The sequence below is a fragment of the Agelaius phoeniceus genome, chromosome Z (genome assembly GCF_051311805.1).
Source record: "Agelaius phoeniceus isolate bAgePho1 chromosome Z, bAgePho1.hap1, whole genome shotgun sequence".
NCBI classification, from domain to species: domain Eukaryota; kingdom Metazoa; phylum Chordata; class Aves; order Passeriformes; family Icteridae; genus Agelaius; species Agelaius phoeniceus.
Window position 1 is genome coordinate 27,397,853 of NC_135303.1, and position 24,065 is coordinate 27,421,917.

The 24,065-nt window shown below is 37.3% G+C and overlaps 1 long non-coding RNA gene across 1 annotated transcript in view; it reads left to right on the forward strand.

Annotated features, from left to right (window-relative positions):
* Positions 1-28: 28 nt before the first annotated feature.
* LOC143691977 (uncharacterized) overlaps positions 29-24,065 on the forward strand; it is a 32,717-nt gene continuing 8,680 nt past the window's right edge. The window contains exon 1 of the long non-coding RNA XR_013179804.1: positions 29-23,520. This is a non-coding gene — a long non-coding RNA (uncharacterized LOC143691977). The remainder of the gene's footprint in view (positions 23,521-24,065) is intronic.

The window sequence follows — 24,065 nt, forward strand, 5'->3', positions numbered from 1 at the left end:
GATTCTGGTGCTTAGGTTATCTAAATAAGATGGCTTTCACATGGGTGAACTGTCTTTGTACTGGTGTAAGCTGCAGCCTTCACATTAACAGCAAAGAAATCAACTAAATAACAGACCTCAGGAGTGAGACCTCAGTACAGCTTGATCCTTTACCTCTGGACCTGTCATGAAGATTAGACAAAACATTCAAGCTATGTTTTGGCTACAGCTCTCAGCATCCTTTTCCTGAAAAGCCACAGAAGTAGAATTAAGTACCATCTGGAAGGACAGTTAGTGGAAATTTTCTGGAGTATCAGGATTTTGCTGGCTATCATTAAACTATTGATAGCAGCCATTTCACTGTCCTTTTTGAAAGTGGACACACTCAAGAAAATTGAATAAAACAGCATGACGGCTGCTTTCAGTCAGAAAACTGAGGAGCTGTAAAGATATAAATTTTTAAATAAAATTCTCTCTTTTTGCCCACAAAATACTGAACAATCTAGAATTATTTTGTTTTATGACTATATAAAATATCTTTTATAGGTTTAGGAAGAGTCCATGAAAATCTCCTGTTTTATGATTGAGGTCATCAAATTTCAGCATGACTTATTTGTCTGAACTATGGTCACAGCTGGAAGGTAAAGTATAGTTGAAAAGATAAGGAAGATGAAGAGGCTTTTTAAAATAATGCAGATGATGGTACTGTGACCATCTTCTGAGCTGTCTTCAAGGAAATCCTGTTGTCCAACTATTGTTTTATCTTTTCTCCTACCAATAGGCAGGTTTTTTGTTGTGTACAATGAAAGACTTGATAATACAAACATGGAATCTGAAAACACCTATACCCACAGAGGAAGCCTAACTCTCTTTTAATGAAGTTTGGGGAGGCAGAGGTGGAGATGAATAGTGAGAGAATGTTCATAATCATAAGGTGCAAGAACTTTCCCTGCTACTCAGAGCACAGCCATGAGAAGCACCTAAAAATAACTTTTAACTTCACAAATCCACAGTCCTGCAGGAGGAGACATTAATTTCTGCCAAAAGACTGAAATTCCATGAGCAGTTGAACATGAGCAAACTTATTATTGAGAGCACAAGGTTGTCTTCCAGCAGCTTCCTGAAAACCACTTACAACAGTCTTCTAGACTAGAAAACTGAGCCTGGTGGGAGATCCAAGTACTTCTTTAAACTTAACATTGACAGCATATCCATTTGGGGAAGGGAAAACTTAAATTAGGTTGCTATAAATACTGTCAATCCCAGTGTCATAATAGTAAGTTCAATTATCTTAGGCTGGTCCCAAATTCATATTCTGAAAATGAAATGATGAAGCACCACGTTGTGGGTATTTTGTTGGGGTTTTTTTGTTTTTTTTTAAATTGGCCATTCTGTCAGTTGCTCTGAGGGAAAGCTCAGCAGCATAAGAAAGCAGGAGTGTTCTGTAAAAATGCAGCAGCTGTTTGTAAGGGCTTGTTGAAATCACCATGAAACTTGAACTGTATTGGAGGCAAGACTGTGAAACAAAATAGCCTATAATGAGCAGCTGTGCCTGAGGAGTTCAGCTTCAGTGTTTTTAAACTGCAAGCTCCTTGCAGAGAGCTTTTTCCAGGCTCAAGAACAGATTCTCTTGATACAAGGGTCAGAGAAATTTTTAAAACCTTCTGGGTCAGACAGCTCATTTATCTCTTGATTTCTTGCTAACCCACCCTACTTTCAAGCACTGATAACATCCCTCTCACTAGGAAGGGACTGAAGCAACCAACCCAGTAACTATCAGGGAGACAACACTTGATCTATTTTTAAAAATCTAGGATTGCTTACAATGCAAGTTAAACCACCCTGTATTCTATTCCCTTGGCTACAGAGGACAGAGTCAAGAAATTCCCCGAATGTTGCTTTTCCCCAAGGAGTAGAAAACAGGCAACTATAAACATTGCAAAAGTCTTGCCAGATTCTGAGCAATTTTTTTTTCTGGTTGCTGCCACAAAAGATCCACACAGAATCACAGCACACATTACTTTTCAGGAGCTTTCAGATATGTGATTAATAAAAATAGGGAATTTTTTACTCATAAACCATATTAGCTTTGTAGTACTGGCAAGTAATTCACTTTTATAAAAGAGTATTTAAAATCTAAACTGGAGGAATGAGGAAAGGAGGTCAGAACTCCTTAATAAGACATCTGCAGAGACACAATGCACCCAGATCTCAGGAAGACCCAGACAAGAGCAGCTGTTTCACTCTGAACATTAGCTAGCTCATCTGACATGGCTTCTCTCCTCTGTATCTCCTGGCACATATAGAGCTGCATAACTTATTTTAAAGAGAATATAAAGCCATCTATAGCCCAAGCAACAAATTTTTGCTCAGAAAAAAAATATCATGTGAACATAAAAGGGCTGCACAAATTTTGCCATATTTGTAAAAGTGTATTTAGCTGTATTTGGGTAGGGCAAATTGGCAGTTTTGGGCCTAGCCCCAATTTGGTGTGTTCAAGAGGATAGCACTTAAAAGGAATATGAATAAACTGCTGTAGGTCTGCACAGCCCTCATGACTCTAGCATTAATCCTTCCTCTACCCTTTTCCAGCTTGTAACCCAAAACTGCAGCTCGCCATTGGAGTGGATGGCACAGAAACACTTTGAGGGTGCCTAGCTCTCTCCCTGCAACTCTCATAAACTCCCCAGCCTTTTTGTCCCTCCAGCCAGAAGGAGGGCACCCAACCAGACCTGCAGAACTCCTCAGGGAAGAGGTTGGCCTGCTGTCTGTACCCATGCTGGCAGTCTCCCACCTGTCATTTGTCACAAGACATGACAGGACAGGCTGGCTCACCAACATGAGAGCTGCTTCTGCTCCTGGGTGGATTTATGGGAAGATGTCCCTTAGACAGGTCTAAGGAATCCAACTTCTTTCACCACAAAACCCAAAGCTAAAAAAATAGCAGCCAAATAATAGGTAGCGCATTAGTAAAGGAAAAGAGGGATATTTTTTCTTGACCAGTTCAGGTCAAATCTGAGTTCATCCCTACAAACTCAGAGCAGTCAGTTTAGCATGCTTCTAAACACTGACTTTTCTACTTTCTTGGTCATTTTGGTACTACATGAGGTTGAAAAGGGAGGGGAGGAGAGAGGAAACTAAAAGATGGTCTCAAGTTCACCCTTGGGAACTGTCAAGATCCTTTGAGTATAACTTGAGAGGTGTTTTCTCCATTTACAAGATGTCTCATCTGAACAATTCACAGCATTTCACACTCAGTTCTCACAATATTGCACTTTTCTGCCAATGTGGGTGTCTCAAACTCACATGGTACCAAACTGAGTTAATACTCAGCACAGCATTGGGGCCAGGGGAAAGTGTTGCCTCTTTCACATAACCCCATGAAGCCTCCACCCCCATCACTGCAGCTGCTCTGTTTCATCCCTTTCTGTTTGGTTTGCTGGAATAAGTAGTGCCAGAAGGAGGTATGAAAGGGAAGGTTTCGGAGGAAGACTGTGCGGCTGCCACATTAATTCTTGGAACTGGAGAACAGACTCAACAGGAATGGGGAGAGGGAATCACAGATCTCCACTGGTGGCATGTTATACTGGGATCAAGGCAGTTAACCAAGACAAGGTTAAGAGTTTTCCATTTCCAATACTTTCTGCAGTTACAGTTGTAATTTTCTTTTGAGAATGTAATTTCATAACTTGTGATTGTTCTGCTTACTTCTAACTGAACATTTGAAAGAAATCAACTTTAATAGCCTGCCTGATACATTGCTATTTGCAGTGTTTTCCTGGTTCATAATCTGAATTCCAGTTGGTGGAAAGATGATTATAAAAGAGAACCCATGAAATATCATGTTAATAGTTCCACAAGGCTAGAGCTATTTAAATTCATAAATTAATTGAGACAAGTATTTTTTAAATGCTGTAGGATGCCAGGGCCCTGTGAGGAGGGGACACTGCAATCTTCCATGCTGCTTTTCAGGGTTTATTTAGTTGCCTGTGTCTATGGTTGGCTCTGCCACAGTGCAGTCTTGGGTGTAAACAATTTTGTTGTGAGAAAGAGCTGTGTGATGACTCTTGGAGCACCCCTCACCCCTTGGCTCAGGAGATACATTAAATCTCAGGGTGTTGCTCCTTGGTCATTGCTTGAGCCATCGTGCAGATACACATTTCCCTCTGCCTGCCTTTGTCAGCAGCTGCTCCCTGACAAAGACTGTCTTAAAAACAAAACAACTCTTGAACCAGAGGTATATCCAGTTTACTGGATTATTAGTATCACAAACTTAACTGGAGGATGCACTAAGCTACCCCTTCCGCAGTTGATTTTCTGCTTTCTTTCAGGGATGCCCACCCCCAAACGGGCTGCTCTCCTGCCCTCCCTGCCTGTTTTCTTTCACAAGGCTAAGCCAGTGTGCCAGGGGCAGAAAGCAGAAAAGCCTGATGAATTCCCTCAGAATTTGTTCATGTTTGAGTGGGGATGGCAGGTGGGGAAATCCATGAAGACCATATATATCTTCTCACTCACCCTGTAAAATCGCATGCCAATCATCCTGTGCAGTCTGCGTGGGATCCCAGGGGTGCTAAAAACCAGAAATCAGGACATATTGGAGGATGTATAATTCACAAATTATATCTGCTTCAGGGAAGGGGTACTCCTTCTTACATATTTGTTCAGCTCTGCTGCACTGCAGCCCCTAGGCATCAAATTATTGTAATTTCAGTTCTGTTTTCAGAACATGTCAGAAATCTCTGAAAACACTCACTGTGAAATGCTTGCAATCATTCCAGTGAATTAAGTGCCCATTTGGGGACTTTCATTTCTTCAGCTTCTAAGGTTTGTCTAGGAAGGAGGGTTAGGTTAATCTGGAGCACTTGCCAAGTGCTGTTGACTTGGATCAGGCATTTGCTGCTTTGCTGTTCACTTTCATATAGCACAAGAGAAAAATCAAATGTTATCTGGGACATGGCTTCTTTACCCTTTGTTGTGATATGAAGAAATAGGTTTTTTGCTGAATAGGAGGAATAGAAAACCATTGCTTGTCTTCTTTCACCCAATGGCTGTACTAAGATAGTGGGCATTATTTCTTTAAAAAAAAAATTTAAAAACCTTTAGAAATACATAATATTACATTACCAGTTGGTGGGAGTTTCTTAAGCAAGTTGCCATGTATCATTTTAGCATGTGAACTACGTAGCAAAAGATTTTTGCATAGCAAACATTTCATTTTTCGCTTATTAAAAATGTGCACTGTATTTTACAAAACACAAATTTCTGCAATTTGCTGGCATATAAATGCAGCTACTCTGAGCTATCTCATATTTCAAATTAAACCTTCTATTTTACTCTAATTTTCATCTGGAATAGAAACTTTTACCATGCAATGCTAAATTTTCAAACAATGCATCTCTTCATGTATAAACAGTGAGTTGTACACACACACTCATGCTTGCATTCCAGAAGAAAACAGTTGTTAGGATTATACTTGTTTAATAGCACACATGTTACAATCCAGTTCTGTCATATATTTAAATTTTTCACATGTTTTGGGCAAGATTCTATTTTCAAAATCTATATATATATCCAGCAGCACTAGATTCTGTGGTCTGTCACTACTGCACCTTATCCAGCATGATTAAAAGCTGTCCTTAGTTTGATCATTTCTATATTGCTTTCCACACCATCATATCCATTTTCCTTTAACAAAATCATCTCATCTACTCTCATAGCATACTCTGACCTGCCTTTTCAGTGAATTGCTCTAAAAGGTACCCACCACACTGCTGCAAAAATGAATCAAAACCACCTTTCCTCACCACTGCCATCACCTCTTCCACATGCTGTATCGACCACAACTTGCTACTAGTTATTAATTATTCTTTGATAAGCAAGAGTTACTCTGCAGGTGTTTTTAAAGCATCACAGTGATTACAGAGCAAGTGACTTTGGCATTGCTTCTGGCTCAAACCCTTATAGCTAAAATTTAGCTTCTTGAGTGTGTTTCCAAGTAGTCATGAGGATTTTTCAGGACTGCATATTTCAACCTCATAGAAATTCAGAAATTCAAGATCAGATCCATCAAAAAAATCCAAGACAGCAACCATAGAATTAGTATGATTTTTAATATTGCTGAGCACGATTGTTACATAGTGTTCACAAACTAGTTCTGAGAATCTTTGTTGCAATCTGCGGTTAATTGAGTATCTGCAGAATTAAATCAAACACTATCAGTCTACTACATTAAAGCATTGCCTTTCCTCACTTTAGTTAGTCCCAAAACTTTCATAAAAAGGCAAGATAAATAACAACTAGAATTAAAACTACTGATAAAGTTTATTCAACATGCAAATAAAGTGTAGTTGAATATAGCACGAAAAGTCTGAAGGAAACAAGCATTTAAGAATTACTTTTCCCTCCCTCAACTTATGCTTTTGCAGAAAGGAGAGAAATAAAAGCCAGGGATTTTTTAAATTGTAGTTTTTAGGTTGTTATTGTTTGTGTATTTTTGTTTGGTCTTGGTTTTGGTTTTTTCTTCAAATGCCACATGTAGAATGTGGTTTCAGAGAGCAAACTACTGGGGCAATACTGGGGCATTTTTTCCCTAACTTTCTACAGATTCCATGGATAATGCATGAAATAACTCTCAGAACCACTGAGAGTCTATATATCTGGTGTCAGAATAGAACACATGTGGAAAGAAATGCCAAAAGGAGTCAGGAACCTGTAAGCTTGTAGGAAAAGGATTTCGGTGTGCAAATAAAGTAGGCATATATCTTTTTCCTTGAAGATATACCCTTCAGCTATGAAATCTGACACAATCAATCTTCTTCCCCAGCAGGAAAAAAAAAAAAAAAAAGTTAAAGAAAAGACCAAAAACAAAGCAGAAAAAGCAACAAATGAAAAACAAAATGAAAAACCGACTCAGATCCACTTTCTTCCATCCCTATATATATAGTTTCTGCTTGTCTTTTGGCATACTCACTACTCTTCTCCTTTGCTATTGTTTACTATTGTTATTTCTATGAGAAACTACTATTGCCTTTTAAGAACAAAATCCCCTAGGAGACAGGTAAAGGCAGTTCCCATGCTAATTTTCACCAAATTAACAGGAAACAAGCTCAAGGCTTAGGTCCTTATCATACACCTCTATATAAACAGCTTCCTGGTCTGCACTGTCCAGTACAGATTCACCCCTTCCAGAGATTAGTGCTGATCTTTTCCCAGTTCAGCTTCTAGTCTGTGCTGAAAAATTGTTCCGAATTGCTTACAGACCTCCCAGATGTTCAGATGTTAAAAACTGAAGTGACTTGATATCCAAACAGTTGTCTTTTTCCATACGAGACTGCACAGGTCCAGAGTTAGGATTAGAAGTTGTTACAAAGGAGAATGTTTGAGATCGTTTTAAAAAATCCTAGGTAAGGGCATGAGCAAACATCAGATTTTATATTTAAGCAACAGAGCACAACGAGATTGTTGGCAAGATTCCCTCTACTACTTACAGGAGAGCTAAGGCACAAGGGAAGGTGAATAACAAAAAGCCAAAAACAATATCCAATCAAACAGAAATTAACTGAGAACTATGTAGGGGGGTTGGTGTGTGTTTTTAGGAGGGTGTGTGTGTGTGTGTGCATCAAAAGACAGTGCAGGCAAGGATAAAAAGGAACACGGCCCAAAAGCTTAACAACACTCAAACTTAGCAGTACTTTAATTTAATTTATACCTTAAGCCTAGCAATTTAACATAGGAAAAATACTTAACAGACACACAAATTAGCTTATAACTTAATTTATAGCTTAACAATCTAACAGAGGAATAACACTTAACAGCATTTAACCTAAGTTATAACAATTACTTCAATGTCTAACTTCACAACTTAACAGAAGGACACTCAGCAACACCTAGTTTGACTTATGTTTAACAATTTAGAAGAAAAACAACACTTAGCAGCATTTATGTAAGTTTATAACTATAACTTAATCTTACTTACAGGCCTAAGTTACTTTGATATCCAAGGTACTTAAGCATCTAAGAAAGCAGCATTTCTCTCAGATTTGCTGTAGCATACGCACAGGGGCATGTGCACAGACAGAAATAGACAGTGCAGGCATAGTAATCTCTGAAAAATTCCCCTCAGAGGTCAATGAAATTTTGCATCTCCCAGCAGGAGAAGGATCAGGCCTTGAGGAGTGAATATAGACCCAGGACACGTCATGTTTCAGCCATCCTTCAAGTGAAGAGAACCTGAAGGTTTGCTGTCTCTGAGAGTCCCACAGTGCTGGTCACAGGCTCACTGTGGTCCAGGAGAACTCAAAGGGCTCCACCTTGGACTGCTGTTTATAGGATCACAAGAGAGTGGGCTTCAGTCAGAACAATGTTTACATTGCAGCCACAGTTTGGGTTTGCACTTCCTTTGAAAGTGTGAAAACAGGAACATTATGCCATTCAGGCCTGAGGAATATTTTCCAAGGCTTCTCATAAGGAAAACAGGAGCTTGTTAGCAATTCTTGGGGACAGATAATGTTTCTGATAAACTTGGAAAGAGCTGAGCCCAGGTGCTGTTTTCAAGGCCTAACAAGAATTTTTCAGATCACGCTGCAGCCTGGAAAGGGGCAGGGAGGCAAGAACCACCACAGGGATATAAATGCCAACATAGATGAACTTAGCATTGCAGGATATTTCCTGCTCACTACTTTCAGGCATATGAAAATTAACAAGTCTTTTCTGGGTCTGGGCTTCTGCTGTGCTTGAAGACTTAGATTATGAGCTCAGCCTTCCACTCCACTCTGAGAGGTGTCTTTAGTATTGCATGCTACATTGCTTGCAGCTTACATAAAATGTGTAAGAGAAACTCAAATACAAGGTATTTTTCACACTAAGATTCAGTCATCATTGTAGAGACAAACAGGTTATGTTAGGTTCATGGATCACAGCAGGAAATCATCCTGCATCATCCTTTTAGATTAAGGGTTCCAAAGAGTTTTGCAGTCGTACATAATTCAGAGAGCATTTTAAAAAAATAATGAAAGCAATGCATTCTTTAAAAACAAATTCACACTAGTGAACTAGAGGCAGTTCATTTTATAACTTCATGAAAACAAAATTCCACCTGTTTTCTAAATACACTTCCCATTTGCACAAGAGTCAACACATTTTCTCTTTCGAGGTGGGATAGAATTAATGTGTGAACATTAGGTTTGAGTGAGATGATCTAGATGAGATTCTGGTGGCATTGAATCCATGGATAACAATGGTATTTACATTGCAATGCTAGGAATACAGTGCCTTTAGCTCTTGAACTCCCAGGGCTGGACCAGAAGAAGTTGCAGCCATGAAGTGCACAGTCCTGATGTGGTATAAACCATTGTGGGTTGATTGCATTCTCACAAAATGTCAATTTTGCATAAGCAGGCTTTGGGCTAGTTTTATCCTGGCTAATAAATGAAAGACAGGGTTTTGCCTGTTCTGTTTTCTTTACCTCATTGTTTGACAAGTTCTACAGAATTGTGGTCCCATGCCATGCCCAATTCAGATTTTCATCCATGAGTGACTTGAGTTTGTAGTGTTCCCATCCTGTTTTATGATTGTGGAAGCAGCAGTCAAAAATGGAAGAGATGTTTATAAGGCAATGAACCTTACACTCATGAGTAAGTTCTGTTCCATGTGTAGCACATGCAAAATTATTGGGAGATAACCAACTCTAACATCTTCAATAAATATGTCTCCACTGGTTTTTGCTTTCGTAACTGTAGCCGTTCTTTTTTCTAGAGCCTTCTGCTTTAACATTAGTTAACATAAGATTGTTATTTACACTGAGGAGAACCTAACCATAACTTAATGGCCTGGCACTGTTAAAGTCAATGTCTCAAATGCTGTCCCCCTCTGCCACAAGTGTTTACATGCCTGCATTCAAGGTCCTCCCTACCATGGCGCAACCTTGAATGGAACTGCTGGGAAAACACAGTGTTTTCCAAGAGAGAAAGAAGAGTGAGCTATGCAATGACTTGCTGACCTCCTCTACCTTCCTAGCTTGGGAGCTGCATGACAGCTTAGGCAGACCCTGGCCATCTTTGACTTGCTGGCTTGGCTTCCTGGCTGTGCCTGGAGCATCCTCCTCTGTGGTGCAGCTGTGGTGGCCACAGATCCCTTGGCCATCCCTGATCACACTGAGCAGCCCTACATCCCCTACATCACTCTCTTTGTCGGGATGTGATGGGTCTGTATGTGGGCTGGTGCAGGCATAGTCCTGCCAACCTTCTTAACACCCTCAACACTTGCTCCTGGCTCCTAGGAGTGTGAAAATCCTAGACTTTTCAATCTCTTTTACCCCAGAGTTAAGCAGTGGTACTCATTTTATTTCAGCTATTTTAAGATTTGAGATTGTGTCCTTCTGTTGCTCTTTTTAATCTATCTTCCAGAAGTCTCAGGGGAGATTATCTCTTTTTATTAGAAGTTCTCAGTAAATTAGCATTTCACACTACTTACAGCAGTAGTTGTAGACTATGTAAAGTTAATTTTTTCTAGTTAGGCAGATAACAAAATATTTTTGCATGAAAACTTTTTCCTCTCTAATTGGAAACTGACAGTCACTTAGAGACAAGAATAATTACATGGTTCCCATTTAATTTTTTTCATAGAGAACAATGAAATTCTGGATTTTTCCTACAGCACACTGATTATTTATGACAGTTTTTAACCTCTCTGATGACAATTTGCCTTTGGATGTTATGACACTCAACATACTGTAAATTCAGGTATCATGAAGGCAAATACTAATTTGGATACCTGAAATGTCTGTTTTTCTAATGCTGTAGCCTGAAAATCAGCACCATTCGAATCCCACAGCACAATTCAGCTCTAAGTAGGTCTCTTCACCTATAAGTGTTCATTTAGTGCTTCTAGAAATTTTCTCACAATGCTCAAACATTTTTTTGCTGCTTTCCAATGTTTCATTTTCATCTCTTACTGGGTTACTCTTCTTTCCATGGCAACCAAGTCACCACTACCAATGATCTTGTCTCATAGAATAATAAGTTGTCTCAGGACTGGTATTACTTGAAAACCAAGCTAAGCACTGCAGAAAGTGATACTAGCCAGCTTTTCCAAAGTATTCAGTACAGAATTGATTGCACCTCTATGACTTCTATTCTGTTTTATATCACAGTAAACAACTCAATTATGGAACAGTTCTGTGAGCCAACTTTTTTTGGTTTTATTTATTCAGTAAGTTATTAAAATGATTGTGCATTATTTTGGGAGAAATGGCTATGATACAGTTTCATTTTGATATTTCAATGAACGTGAAATAAAGAAAATTATTTTTCCTATCTCTTCATTCAGGAAGACAGGAGGCTAGGTGGGTGATGCAGGACTCTCCAGAACAAAAGACAGTTTTCCTTTTTCTTTTATTTATCTTGTTCCACATTATTATTTCTATCCACATAGTTGAATTGCCTTTAAAGCTCACCATAAGGCACAGGTTAGAAAACAGCAGCACTAAAACTTAGGACCCACCATATAAGTGCTGAAATTGTAGTGTTCATCCTCTTTGCTCAACAGTCATACAGGGATTGCAGGAAGATCTGAGAAATGCCATCTTCACCTTTGTGCATAGCAATAAAATGAACATATCAGAAATATGCCAGCAACCAAAATGAAAAGATATTCCTTTTTCCATTCACATCTTCAAAGATGCAAAGGAAGCACAGAAGGAGCTAGATGGTCCCACAGATGATGATGCTTATTTAAAAGGTATACTAATGCTTCTCAACACCTACTCTTGTAAGCTTACAGGTCTTCAACACATTCAGATCTTCACTTGGGCAAGCTGGCTCTGCAGCCATGACTTAAGATCTTGAAAACTGTTCCTGTGTGTTCCTGAAGGGCTTTGGCCATCCCTTTGCATTGGACACTTGCCTGAGAAGACTTGTATTAGCCATAGGGTGCAGCCAGCTGGAGATGACAGTTCCTCAAGCTACAGCTGATTCCAAGTCACTTTTCTCTTTGCTCAGCTTCCCTTCTGCCCCATACACTTCCTATCCCTGACAACATCTAGTTGAGTAACAGGCTAACTTAAATTTTACTTCACTTTAAATTTGCTGTTTCATAAGGCATATGTGATGAAAAATTTTTTTCCATGCCCTGGCTGTGTCATCTGGTTTAACTGATTACTTTAAGGCCATACACCTCTGCACATATAATTCTTTCCACCCTATCCATGCCACCACTTTTTGTTATGGATTTCACAGATCTCAGAAAGAAGTTGTCTTGCTATTTAAAGTTCTCACATAGAGCCTAGCAGAGTTTTTCCACAATTCTTACAGCCCTGTTTTCTCATGTGTAGAATTAAACCCTTAGAGAGATGCTTAGAAGCATCACCTTGATGACCTAGTGAGCCAATATTTCCTTTGCTAATGACACCAGCCCAAAACCATCACAAGGTCCTGTTATAAAACTCTCTAACTCTTACCTTGTCTACTGACACAGCAGCTCGCATACTGACCCTATTCAATATCACATCTCATAGCTTTGTTATAAAAACCTTGTGTTGTTTTGCTCCTACCTGGAACTCATAAAGACTCCATATCTTGACTGATATGTAGGACAACACTGTAGAGAAACAGATTCCTCATGAAACAGAACTATTCAAATTGTTGGTATTACCATAGAATAAGATTTCTTTAAGGTTTGTTTAAATCCATAAGCAATAGCAAATGCTCATGAATATCCATGAAGAACTTCAGGATCCTCACCTTTGGCTTCTTAAAAATAAGATTAAACTCTGAGACCATCAAAATATCTAAGAAAGATAAATTCTGAGCAAAATTACTGAACTAAGAAGTCTTCACCGCAAAGAAACAAGGAGTACAAAGGAGGATGGGACATAAAGTTATTTTATTTACTTTTTTAAAACAATATGGCCTTCATTCTCACATAAAGACTGCTGGAAGATCTAGAGACAGATCAGTGAAGAAATTGTTCTGATGTTTGTCTTAAATTTTTGATATCTTTAGTCAAACTCCATCTATAAAAACTGGGAAGGCAGAAATATTAATTTGAAAATAGTAATGCTATTTCTGGATAGTTCTGGAAGACTTAACAAGCTGGAGCCCAAGAAATAGTGGAAGAAGAATAAGAAATTCCATAAATTAAAAAGACTACAGGCATGAAATTGTTTTCCTTGCTACTCGTAATAAGAACAATTTTCTTGATAAGGTACAGGGAAAAGATGTTGAAAAGACAGGAGAACCTGAGCAGTTAAGCAGCTAAAAGATTTATTGTATCAGCAATAGTAAATTGCGAGTGCAGGCAAGCACAAGGCCATGGGTTATTATAAAAGGAGCAGCACAGTTTCCATTTCTATACAGAGGAAAAGGAAGTCACAAATTCCATCTAAGCAGATTTATGATGGCTATATGTAAAACAGAGCATTTATTTCTAGGATATTCCCTTATAGGGAAATAGAGGCAAACTGGAGCAAATAAGAAGGAAAAGCAAAAGGACAAGTTTAACAAGAACTTTGGACAAAGTTGATCTAACAGAAAAATAAGAAAGAACTGTTGATCCTGAAATATCTCTCTGATAAAGCAGATAGTGAGATAGGGTGCAGGCTTCAGAGCCAGCCACACTGCTAAAAAAATCATATTTCTCTACCATTTTCCTTCCACCCTTTTTAAAGGTGCACTACTGTAACAAAATTTAGAAGCACCCAGGTTTCTGTTTTGCACTGTCATTTCCTTGGCAGCTGCTACAGCGAAGAGTTCAGGACTCAGTGCTCAGAGAGGGAGGCAGAAAGGAGGAAACACTAACCCTCATCTGTCTTGTCCCACAGGTTAAGTCACATGCTTAGGCCTGAGTCACCTCTACCCTTCTCTCTTCTCCTCCATATCTCCTCTCATTCATGCAGACGACTCCTCCTCATAAATTTAGCTGCTGTCAGCATCTTTTTCAGCATTTCAGTTTTTAACCTACTTCTCAGCTTGCAGGCAGTCCTATGTGTGAAACACTCATACATGGCTAACATCTTGCACCTCCTTCTTCTGCTCCCCTTGTTTACTAGAAAGGCTCAAGCTGCCCACAGAGTAGTTTCCTTTTCTCTGTACCTTCATGCCAGTTGTGAGCAATGTGAACACAACCAACAACTGGGCCCCTCCAGTGGCTGCAGCCAGGCAGAGCTCAGGTCAGAAATGAGGAGAAACAAAAGCATCCAGCTACTTTGAGTAGGGAATGACTGGAAAGGCAGATACGGAAAATTCAAGGAAGGTCTAAGAGCTGCAGAGATTGCAAGATTCAGGACAAAGAGTCCTGTGCTGCCCCAAGGCTCCAGCGTCTCTGCAAGGATGGCCCTAACCACAGCCTACATCACTCAGTATTGTGCCTCTTCTTTAGGACATTAGTAGTAGTACTACTACTAATTTTGAGAAACTGAGAAGACCGTAGCTGAGTTCTAGCACAAGGTGACCTATGGAAAAATTAGCATGCTTCTGCGTACCATTGATAGGCAGAAGTTTCCCTTCAAATATGACAAGATTCCCATATTTATTATTTTTCTTTATACAATGAAGCATTGCACCATAGGAGTAATAACTGATGGTGGGCATATTGCAATTCATACAGCAGTAAAAGAGGAATTTGTTATCTTGTGGGATTTAAAATTTGTTATCTTTGGGATTTAAAATTAGGTTGCACAGAGCACTACTTAAGCACTACTACTAAAAATATTTGTATTACTAGGGTAATAAATGAATTACTTCTAAAATCTTTTTCCTAAAGTTACTACTATCTTTTGATCTCTTTTTTTCTTCAAGGACCTGTGTGCTTAACAGGCCATAGCATAAATTGGGAAAAAAATTGAATAGGCTTAGGAAGCCCATTGCTACGTAACCAGTGTTCTGTTGCTGGTTTGATGTCACCAGGAATTCAAAGAAATCCTTAATACAAGAGGAAGTCATTAGAGAAAAGGCAACAGTCATTATATTTTGCATTCCAAGTAACATGACAAAATAGCGAAAGGACCAATTTTTTTCTTTTTTTAAAATGCAACATCCTGAAGGAAGGAAGGAAGTGAATTTGAAGCTTTAGCTTTGTATGCTGGAAAGAGAATGAATAGTCTATGAGTAATTAAGCCCCAGGTGAAGCTGAGACTAATGCCCCCAACATTTTTAAAGAAAAGACTAAGAGAGAGATTGTTATTCTAGAAGTCAATGCCATACCAACTTCAGAAAGACTCTCTGGAACACGCAACAAGACTTGTCTTGCAAGACTGGCACTAAACTATTCCACATACATTTTCCACAGTAGACTAAATGCCATAAGGAATCTTTCAGCATTTTTTTTTTCTGATGTAATTTCTACTGGGAAAATAACTGCCACTTTCATACTGAAAACCTCAGCATGGTTGTTTTTTTTTTTTTTGTGATAAGAGCCTTTTAGCAATCTGCCATTAAAGTTTATCTTCATACTTAACAGAAGTTCACAGCATAGCTTCTTCATTTCTCTTCAAGACCATGTCACATCTACAGCTATTTTTGTTAAGAAGGCCCCAAAATCTTGTTTCTATGGCATTTAAGGACAATTTCTAGTACACAGCCATAGTTACTTGAAGGAAAGCATGAGCTCCACTGCCTGCTGGCTCAGCTCTGTCTCCTACAGTGACTTCTCTCAGCAGACTGAGGGGCACAGGCTGGCACTGCACAGCAATACGTGGACCACAGGCTCCAAACATGCAATCACAATCCCTCTAAATATTTAGATGGCTGTCTATGGAGATTGTTTACTCTTCATCCAGTATTCTCTGCATTCACATGAAAACCTCCAACTTCCATTCACAAAGACCTCCAACATGTATTTCAATACAAAGGATAGTTGTGTTCTTTAGCAAGTTCAAGGACAAGCATGGGAGTCTTGAAAAGACTCAGTTATCAAATATCCTATTTAAAGATTTTTTTATGCAGAAAACACTAAGCCTCTCCTATCCTTATAGCACATAGTATTTTGATTATCCTATCTACCCCAGTAGGGTAAACAACTAGGAAAGAGCAAAAAGTGTTTTATTCTCTATTAGGTCAAAGGAATATATTTTTCAAAAATTTTTATTCACACATTCATTTTTGAAACAAACCATAACCTCCCTCTCCCACAACAGATTAAAAAATCAGGTATTTTTGGTCTTTAAATTTTGAAATAACAGGGAATAAAAGGCATTTTTTCTTAACTACTTTGTTCTCAGAAGTTATGACTATAAATCAAGTTTCCATCTGTCAGACTTTTGCTGCTTAGGATGCAAACAATAATTCAATATATCAAGACAGCAGTTTTAAAAAGGTACTATAGACTCTGAATAAAATTATTTTACCCACCTGAGAAAAAGGAATAAAAATGTTTGAGACATATCTCACTCAGACACTGAAAACCTGAGAGCTGTGCAGATCAATCATATTTAAGCAGGTGCTCTAGAAATAAGCACATTCATTAACTGCAACTAATAGAAGTTAAGAATTATTTTAAATATACATAAGGCAGATTAAGGTTCTGAATCTCAAATTTCATAATTTCCATAAGAAAGGAAAGTACTTTTTTTCTCCACAGTATCATAGTAGAGGCCTAAATGTGACATAACAGAAGTGTATGAGGTCATTTCCTCCTCCAGAAGACTTTAGTGTGATACAGCTGTGCTGAACAGTTCTATATCTCTAGATGTAAAAACAGGCTTTACACTTACAGTGGTAAAATAAAGGGCATTAATTATAATTTTTAGCCATTCACTCAAACAGAAGTGTGTTTGTACTTTGATTGGACTCTAGATATTCATGCATTGGTGAAAATTGCTGTCAAAGACTAATCCTTGCATTTGCCCCTGATTTATCCTCATAGATGTAGGATAAGGAAAAAAGCAAAGTCTAGTCTCTCTGATTAGTTAGAGCTTACTCAGCATTGTTTTCACTCATGAGCAGCTGTATCCTGGCCCTTTCTGCCTCTTCTGATTGCAAGCAATTACTTGAATACATAGGTGCTTGACTGTCATCCCTTCTGCCCAGAAATATACTTGCCACTAAGACCATGGTGAGAGGGATATATATTTATATACATATATATATGTATATGTAGGGATAGATAGATAAAAAATTAGACAAGTTAAGGTAAATAAGGTAAATTGGAGTAATTTCTTAGTACCCTATTTATCAGAGTAGAGCACAACAGGTGATACATTTCTAATGATATTACAGGTCTTCAAGGTTTATAAGTGTTCATGCAGAAGCTGATGAAGACTGAATTGAATTAACTGAAAAACAACCATTGGTCAAATACCACATATAAATTCCAAGACTGTATTGTATATGTAAAAAATGAAAAAACTGCATCATTTTTACTCAAAATTAATTTCTAAGCTAATACTAGAACACATGGACCATTAATTTATTGTAATTAAAAAAGAGGTTTGGAGATTGATCATATTACTTTATGCGCAGGAAATTTAAAAAACAATACTATGGATGATAACAAATTCAGTTATAAAGAAAGATTATCTGAAAACCTTCACAATAACACTTTCTTTAAAAATCACCTGGAGATTTAAATTATTTAGTGCAGAAAAAGCCCAGCTGTCCTTCATTTGTCATTGAGAAGAGAGAAAAAACAAAGGATGAGCCAGATATTGAAAAAGTCCTTTTTTCAAAGACTTTCTTATGTTACTAAAAACTGCTATTTCAACTTAGCTGTGCACTTGATGAGAGGAAGTGCTTTAATGTATGTCTGTATCCTGCCAAGTCATAGCTGGTAGCAGAGAGGCATGGTGTTCCACTCTGCCGTGCCTCTGAAACACTGCAGCATGAGCAGGTAGCACTCCTTGTCTGAAATTGAGAGGAGTGAGAAAGAGCCTGCAGTCTGTGCTACACCATCCTGGATGGTGTTGCTGAATGATTTCTATTGCACAGACATGGTCTGATGGACATTTTGCACTGTTTTGCTCTAATTCCCAAATGAGAACTGTTTCAAGGTATTTCATTAATAAATCCTGCTCAAAAGGTTATACTTGTGTTATGGGGACATAGCCTACTGTTTTTCATAGAACTCCTGTTCATTTTGCTGTAAAAAGCTCAGTTCAGGGAAGTTAAAAAGACAGAGATTTCATATGTGGGATGTTTCTTTGAGGGAGATAAATTTCTTAAATGTTTCACTTGTTCACTAATGTTTTACTTACATTTTGAATACCCTAAATCTCACATCACTATTATATTCACTTAAAGGATACTTTTCTGCTTGTAGAAACTATAAGACACCAGACTTTAATCTTTTTTCCATTTCTTTCTCTCTTTCTTACCTGAGGGACCCTAATAAATCCTTTGTGTTACAAAACAAATCCATGTTTCTCTCCTTACGCACTTCAGCTAAGCCTTCCTTTGTAGGGGATACTAAAACCCACTGCTGGTTTCAGTGGGATTCCCAGCCTCCTGATGGAGGCTGCACTGCCAAGACAGAGTAGAACTGTAGTAGTTGCAGCAAGCCAGACCTAAGCTAAAAAAGAGATGTCATATCTGTGCTTTGTATTGAGCAGGGTACCAAAACCACACTAAAAGAAAGCCAGATTTGGCAAAGATACATATAATTTAATTTCTGTTAAAAGAAAGGAGTTATCTTTGTGTTTGACAGCTACAAACATAGCAAACCATGTTATATGTATATCTACTAGTCCAGGTTGTTAGGTGGCACAAGTGAACATTACAAACTTGTCAGAGTGTCAGAACTTGTCAGAACAATTTTGCTGGTTTAACAGGATCTGAGCTCTGATTCTGTCACCAGTTAGCCTCTCTCTTAGGTGAGTATTGTGGAGGGGGATTCTGGTTCCTTATCCATTCTGGCCTCAAGCACATTATGACTGGAAATGACAGATTTGACAGGAAATGGAACCTCTTTATTTGATTAGGAAATTGTGCTTGAACTCACTTTGTGTCCTCTTGGTCCTGGATGCCTCTGGTGCATTCCCACTGGAGTTTCGTAGTTTTTTGTAAGTGCTCAGGTATCATTTTAATTATTATTCAATAACCTCCTAAGAAGATACTTGGAGGTTTATCCATATGTTTTAATCTTATAATTCACCATTTGATTCTGTCCAGATGATGCCAAACTGACTTCTGCCATTTTGTTTTTATATATATTTTTATATATATTTGTAGCTCTGTAACCTATTATTGTATAACCACATAGATTCATAGCTAGCATTTCACCTACTCTGTTAGGCAGAAAGGCAAAACACATTCCTAAAACCTCCAATACTAATCTTGCTTCCTCTGGGAACCAAGGTTAAAACAGCTTCTAGAGACACTTTTTCATAAACAAAGTTTAGTTAGTATCTAAAGGCAGAGTTTTGGAGAAGAGTCGAACCAAAGGGGAATAACCTCATCACTTGTGTCTCTAACTGGGGATCTTTGTCAGTTATGCTAACTTGCTAAACATATAAAGTTGTGCCTGCTTTATGTTACGGTGTGCATCTTCAGCGCGTTCTTGGTGTGTATTTCGGCATGTTGTGTACCATAAAAAACCTTTATAAAGATAATCGCATTTTATCACCTAACTGCGTCTGGCTCCTGATTTTAGGACCAGGAAAAGCCATCACAACCATGTTTACACTGAAACTACTGTAGAAGTTTTGCAGTAAATCTAGCATTGTAATACGAATTGTTAGATGCTATTATGTACTTTTCTGGATGTGACTAGTGAAAAGAATTACAGAAGAATAATTGTCTATAATTTTTCTCAGAGATCAAATGGTAATAAAGTTTCATTTTATCCAGAAATTATAAAGTGCAACACATTTATCCCCAGCATATTGTTGTGGTTTGTTGGTTTTTTTAATATAAGTGCATAATAAAAAATAGCACATTAAATATGCCTTATATATATATGTTCATTATTGTTCCAAAGGAATCATTCAGCTGAATCACTGCTGAGTCAAAGTATAACCGTTAACTCTAAAAATACAGAGGTATTCAAGTAAGTTATATGTAGGAGAACCACTTATTAATTATAACCGTCCAGGTTTTATAAAAGATAACACATGAAAATATTGAATTTATATTTACTAGCAAATTACCATGGAACTGGGTAAACAGTTTGCTTTAAAATAAAAATCTCTCGAATTTTTAATTAAGAATTTAGAACTTTGGTAATTCTCCATGCCCACTTTTTGTTTCATCAGTCAAGTATCACTGAGTAGGCTTCTGTGCACTGCAGCTGAACAGTTAGGATAATAACACCAAGACATACACAGCCTCTGCTATAATTCTGCTATGCATACCGTAGGTTGAGCTCTGCTCACTAATGTCAAACCTCCCCAATGAAACTTAAAAATCCTTTTAGTGGAAAATTCCTACATTATGTAACACATCCACTTTGAAAGTTGTTCTTACAGACTGGTACTTTTATTAGGTAATTTTTAATTTGAACTGCAATATTACATAGGAACTCAGCTGTGGGTAACATCCCACCACACTTGCCACTGATAACCATAAATGCAAAAAGAATCTGTGCTCCAAGGAATTTTAAAAATAAGGGAGTTTTTTACTATTTTCATGGCCAAACTTTTCCCGTATCTGCTTATCTGAGAAATTTTTAGCTTGCAAAAATGGACATAAAATGAGAACAGTAAAGAGAAACATAATTCAAAAATAATAGTTCAAATGAAAAAGGGTGTTTGAGATGTAAAAGCGATAGCTGGTGACAATTCATCACTATGCATGTGGAATGCAGTCCCAAGAAAAATGGTAGATCTTCAAAACCAAAAAATCCCAGTAACAAACTGTGCAGAGCCAGCTACAGATGCAAAAGTTATTCTCTGGTTTTTTTGGTAATTTTCATCTCTGGAGTCTTGGTTTTATTATATTTTATTTATGGTAATACTTATGGTAATATTTATGGTAATTTCAATTCATCAGCAAAAATAGACAATGCACTAAACCAGTAAATTTAAAGCTCTGCTTTTACACACAGGATGACTTGAAGACTTCCATGGTCCCTTTCCAAAAGAGTATTTATAGTTTTCCTACAATATTCCTACAATATTTAATTGTAGGGTGTAAAGGCATATATAGTTTTCCCACAATATGAACATCTAAAAGATGTTCATATTGTAGGAAGACTATAAATGCCTATACACCCTACAATTAAACAATAGTATCTAGAAGAATATGTACCAGCTCCAAACTGTGTATAGTGATAAGTCACACAAATGATATATAGGTTAAAGATAACTAAGAATTTCAGAGGCATAGCTTGAAGCCCAGAGACCCTGTTCAAATGTCAGGGCATGATTGTTTCTTGGGTCTGTCAGATAATATTTCTCACAGAAGTACAAAGAGAACAAGGATTCTTGGTCAAAACCTTTCTGCTGAGTTATGAAAGGTATTGAGAAATTGAAAGCTGTCCTTGTTTATTTTTGAAAAAAATATCAATATGATTATTTAATCATTAGTGTTATATATATGTTATTTTTGTCATGACTCTCAAAGGTTTTTCCCATAGGCATTTCATACAATAGATAGAAGTACCTTTATAAACCCTTGATTTTTCAGCAATTGAATGCATTCAGAAATTCAGTAAAAGCAATGGACTGCTATTCCTGCACTTGTATGTGCAGAGTTAGGACTTCTGTATGTTGTAGATGGAGATCAAGAAGCAAAACATTATTAAAGGAAATGACCCACAGAACACGTACCTTGCACGGACCACCATTCCTGTCTGAGTGCAGTTCTTTGGTGACATTTATGGATTTTATGTGCCATATTTGGATGATGGAAGACTGCAAACTTTAAAAACAACCCTAACAACACAATGAGGTATAGCAAAACACACTATTGCTACCTTAAATACAATTCTCTGATGCCTTAATGCCTACATATATTCTTGCTATACGTTATTATTTAGTATCTCTATCTTTGTTATTATCTAGTATATCTATCTATATTAATCATACATGATATGACTATTCTCTGCATTTCAAAATTGCTAAGATTTGTTTTTAGCAACTAGAGGCAGATTAATTACATACGATTTATTACACAAAAACATGATGAACTAAGCAAACTCAGCAAAGCTGAGTTTTGTGTGGTGACTGTGTAGCAGGGAATTTAAGAGGGTCGTACACCTTTTGAATTTAGCAGATGCCATAATTAATTTAGTTAGCTCTTTAAGCTGCATTCTTAAATTTAACCACATACTTACATGATGAAAGGGTACACTACTTCAGGTTGTCATTTTTGTCAAGGCCTCCCCCAACACTGCATGCCATGTAGCAATTTCATTACTGTTAGTAAGAATCATCCACTTGGAAATACCCCAACAGAGGATAAATTAGTCCACTAAGATGCATTTATTGTTGTAAATGAATGCAATATTTATTAGCATTAGCAGATGCAATACTTACACAAAAAGGAACAAGAATGAGCATCAAGTCATTAGACTGCATTAAAAAGAGAAATGAGCTTGAACTGAAAAATCTTTCATTTAATAACCTAAATGTTATTAATGTCTAACTGCCAGACTTTGAGTTCACTTTTTTAATAAGGGATTGTTTTAGCAAGACTTTGCTATATATTTTGATTCAAATAATTGTCCATGTCTTACACTTCCGAGATCACCTGAAAAACAGGTAGAGATAAGGACAGCAATGCTTATGTCATAATATTTAAACTATAGTTTAATAGATATAGTATATCTATTCCTCTGGATGTCATTGAGATCATGTCCTACTAGAAAGGTCATGTCTGTGTTGTGACAAATTCTTTGTTACCTTTCAGCCTCCACAAGATTTGTAACTGTTTGCCTAAAGCTTCAGACTGGTGAAATAATTTGGTAGCAGCTTACATTATGCCTATAGCTCCCATTAAATGTTTTGTTCCAGATCTCATATTTGTGAAGCACTGTGATACAATCGCAGATTTAAATTATTTCTACATATTTTATTGAATTCCCAAGAAAGTGTCAAAGATAGATATACTAGATAATGTATTCAACTTCTAGCTGAGTTGTTTATAGTGAGCATGTTGTCTGGGGATGCCTCAGGCCCATGTATCATTTTGAGGTTTGCAGGGTACAAATTTAAGTCTCTGGTCACAGTCATATTGCCACAGCCTGGTCATCTAGCCTGCAGCTTTTGCAAAGTTATGGCAGGACTATATAAAAGAAAAAAATTGTATTGATCTAAATTCTTTGGAAATTTTCTCTACTAGTGTTTATTCAGAGTTAGTTTGGTACCCTTGTTAGAGCAAGGTCATTTAATACAAGGCAGAAAGCAGAATTTGCTTTTTCCTTACTTAAATATTTACTACTAACATCCATGACTATGGTATAATTCCTGTTGTGTCTTTTTAAAAGTATACCTCACAAAGAATATCTTCACTTTAGCTCAGTAAATTGCAGCCACTTTCTGCTGCAATTTAAATAATTGTATAACTAAAATCAAATGTTCACTTATATCTTCAAAGCTGATTTTCACAGAGAAGATTTAAGTTCAGAGTCAGACTGCTGAAGAATAAAGAAGATGTTCTTTGCAATGGTAACCAGGTAATTGTTCTTTACTGGCTTTACTCAAATGGAAATAGAAGCCATTCACAGATTAAAACAAAAAATGTGTGTTTCCCAGTTATGCAGGAAGGTTCATGATCAATATAAAATGAGTTATGAAATACAGGAAGCACACAATTTTTCAAGGAAATTTTCAAGAGAAAAGGATTTCACAACATGTATCTTCTGCTCTCCAAAAGGCACGTGAAATGCCTCAGGATACTATTTTCTTTCTCTTTCAGAAATAAATTGTGATGCAAAATCTTGATCTATTTTATGTTTTAAATTCTTTTGGGTACTTTGAAAATTTTTGCCACTTTCTACAAGTTGTTTTTTCTATTTCTTTTCCCTAGAAATCAATATTTACCTTCATTTTGAACATTCATATGGTTTTTTCAAAGTAAAATAAGTCTTGCTTATTTGTCATTCAGGATGATATTCCCCTAAAAGTTAGTTATTGTAAAGATTCAAAAATAAAGATGTTTTGACTTATTACCCTTACTATCCTGCAAAATAATGACTGTACATGAAAAAAGAGGAAAATA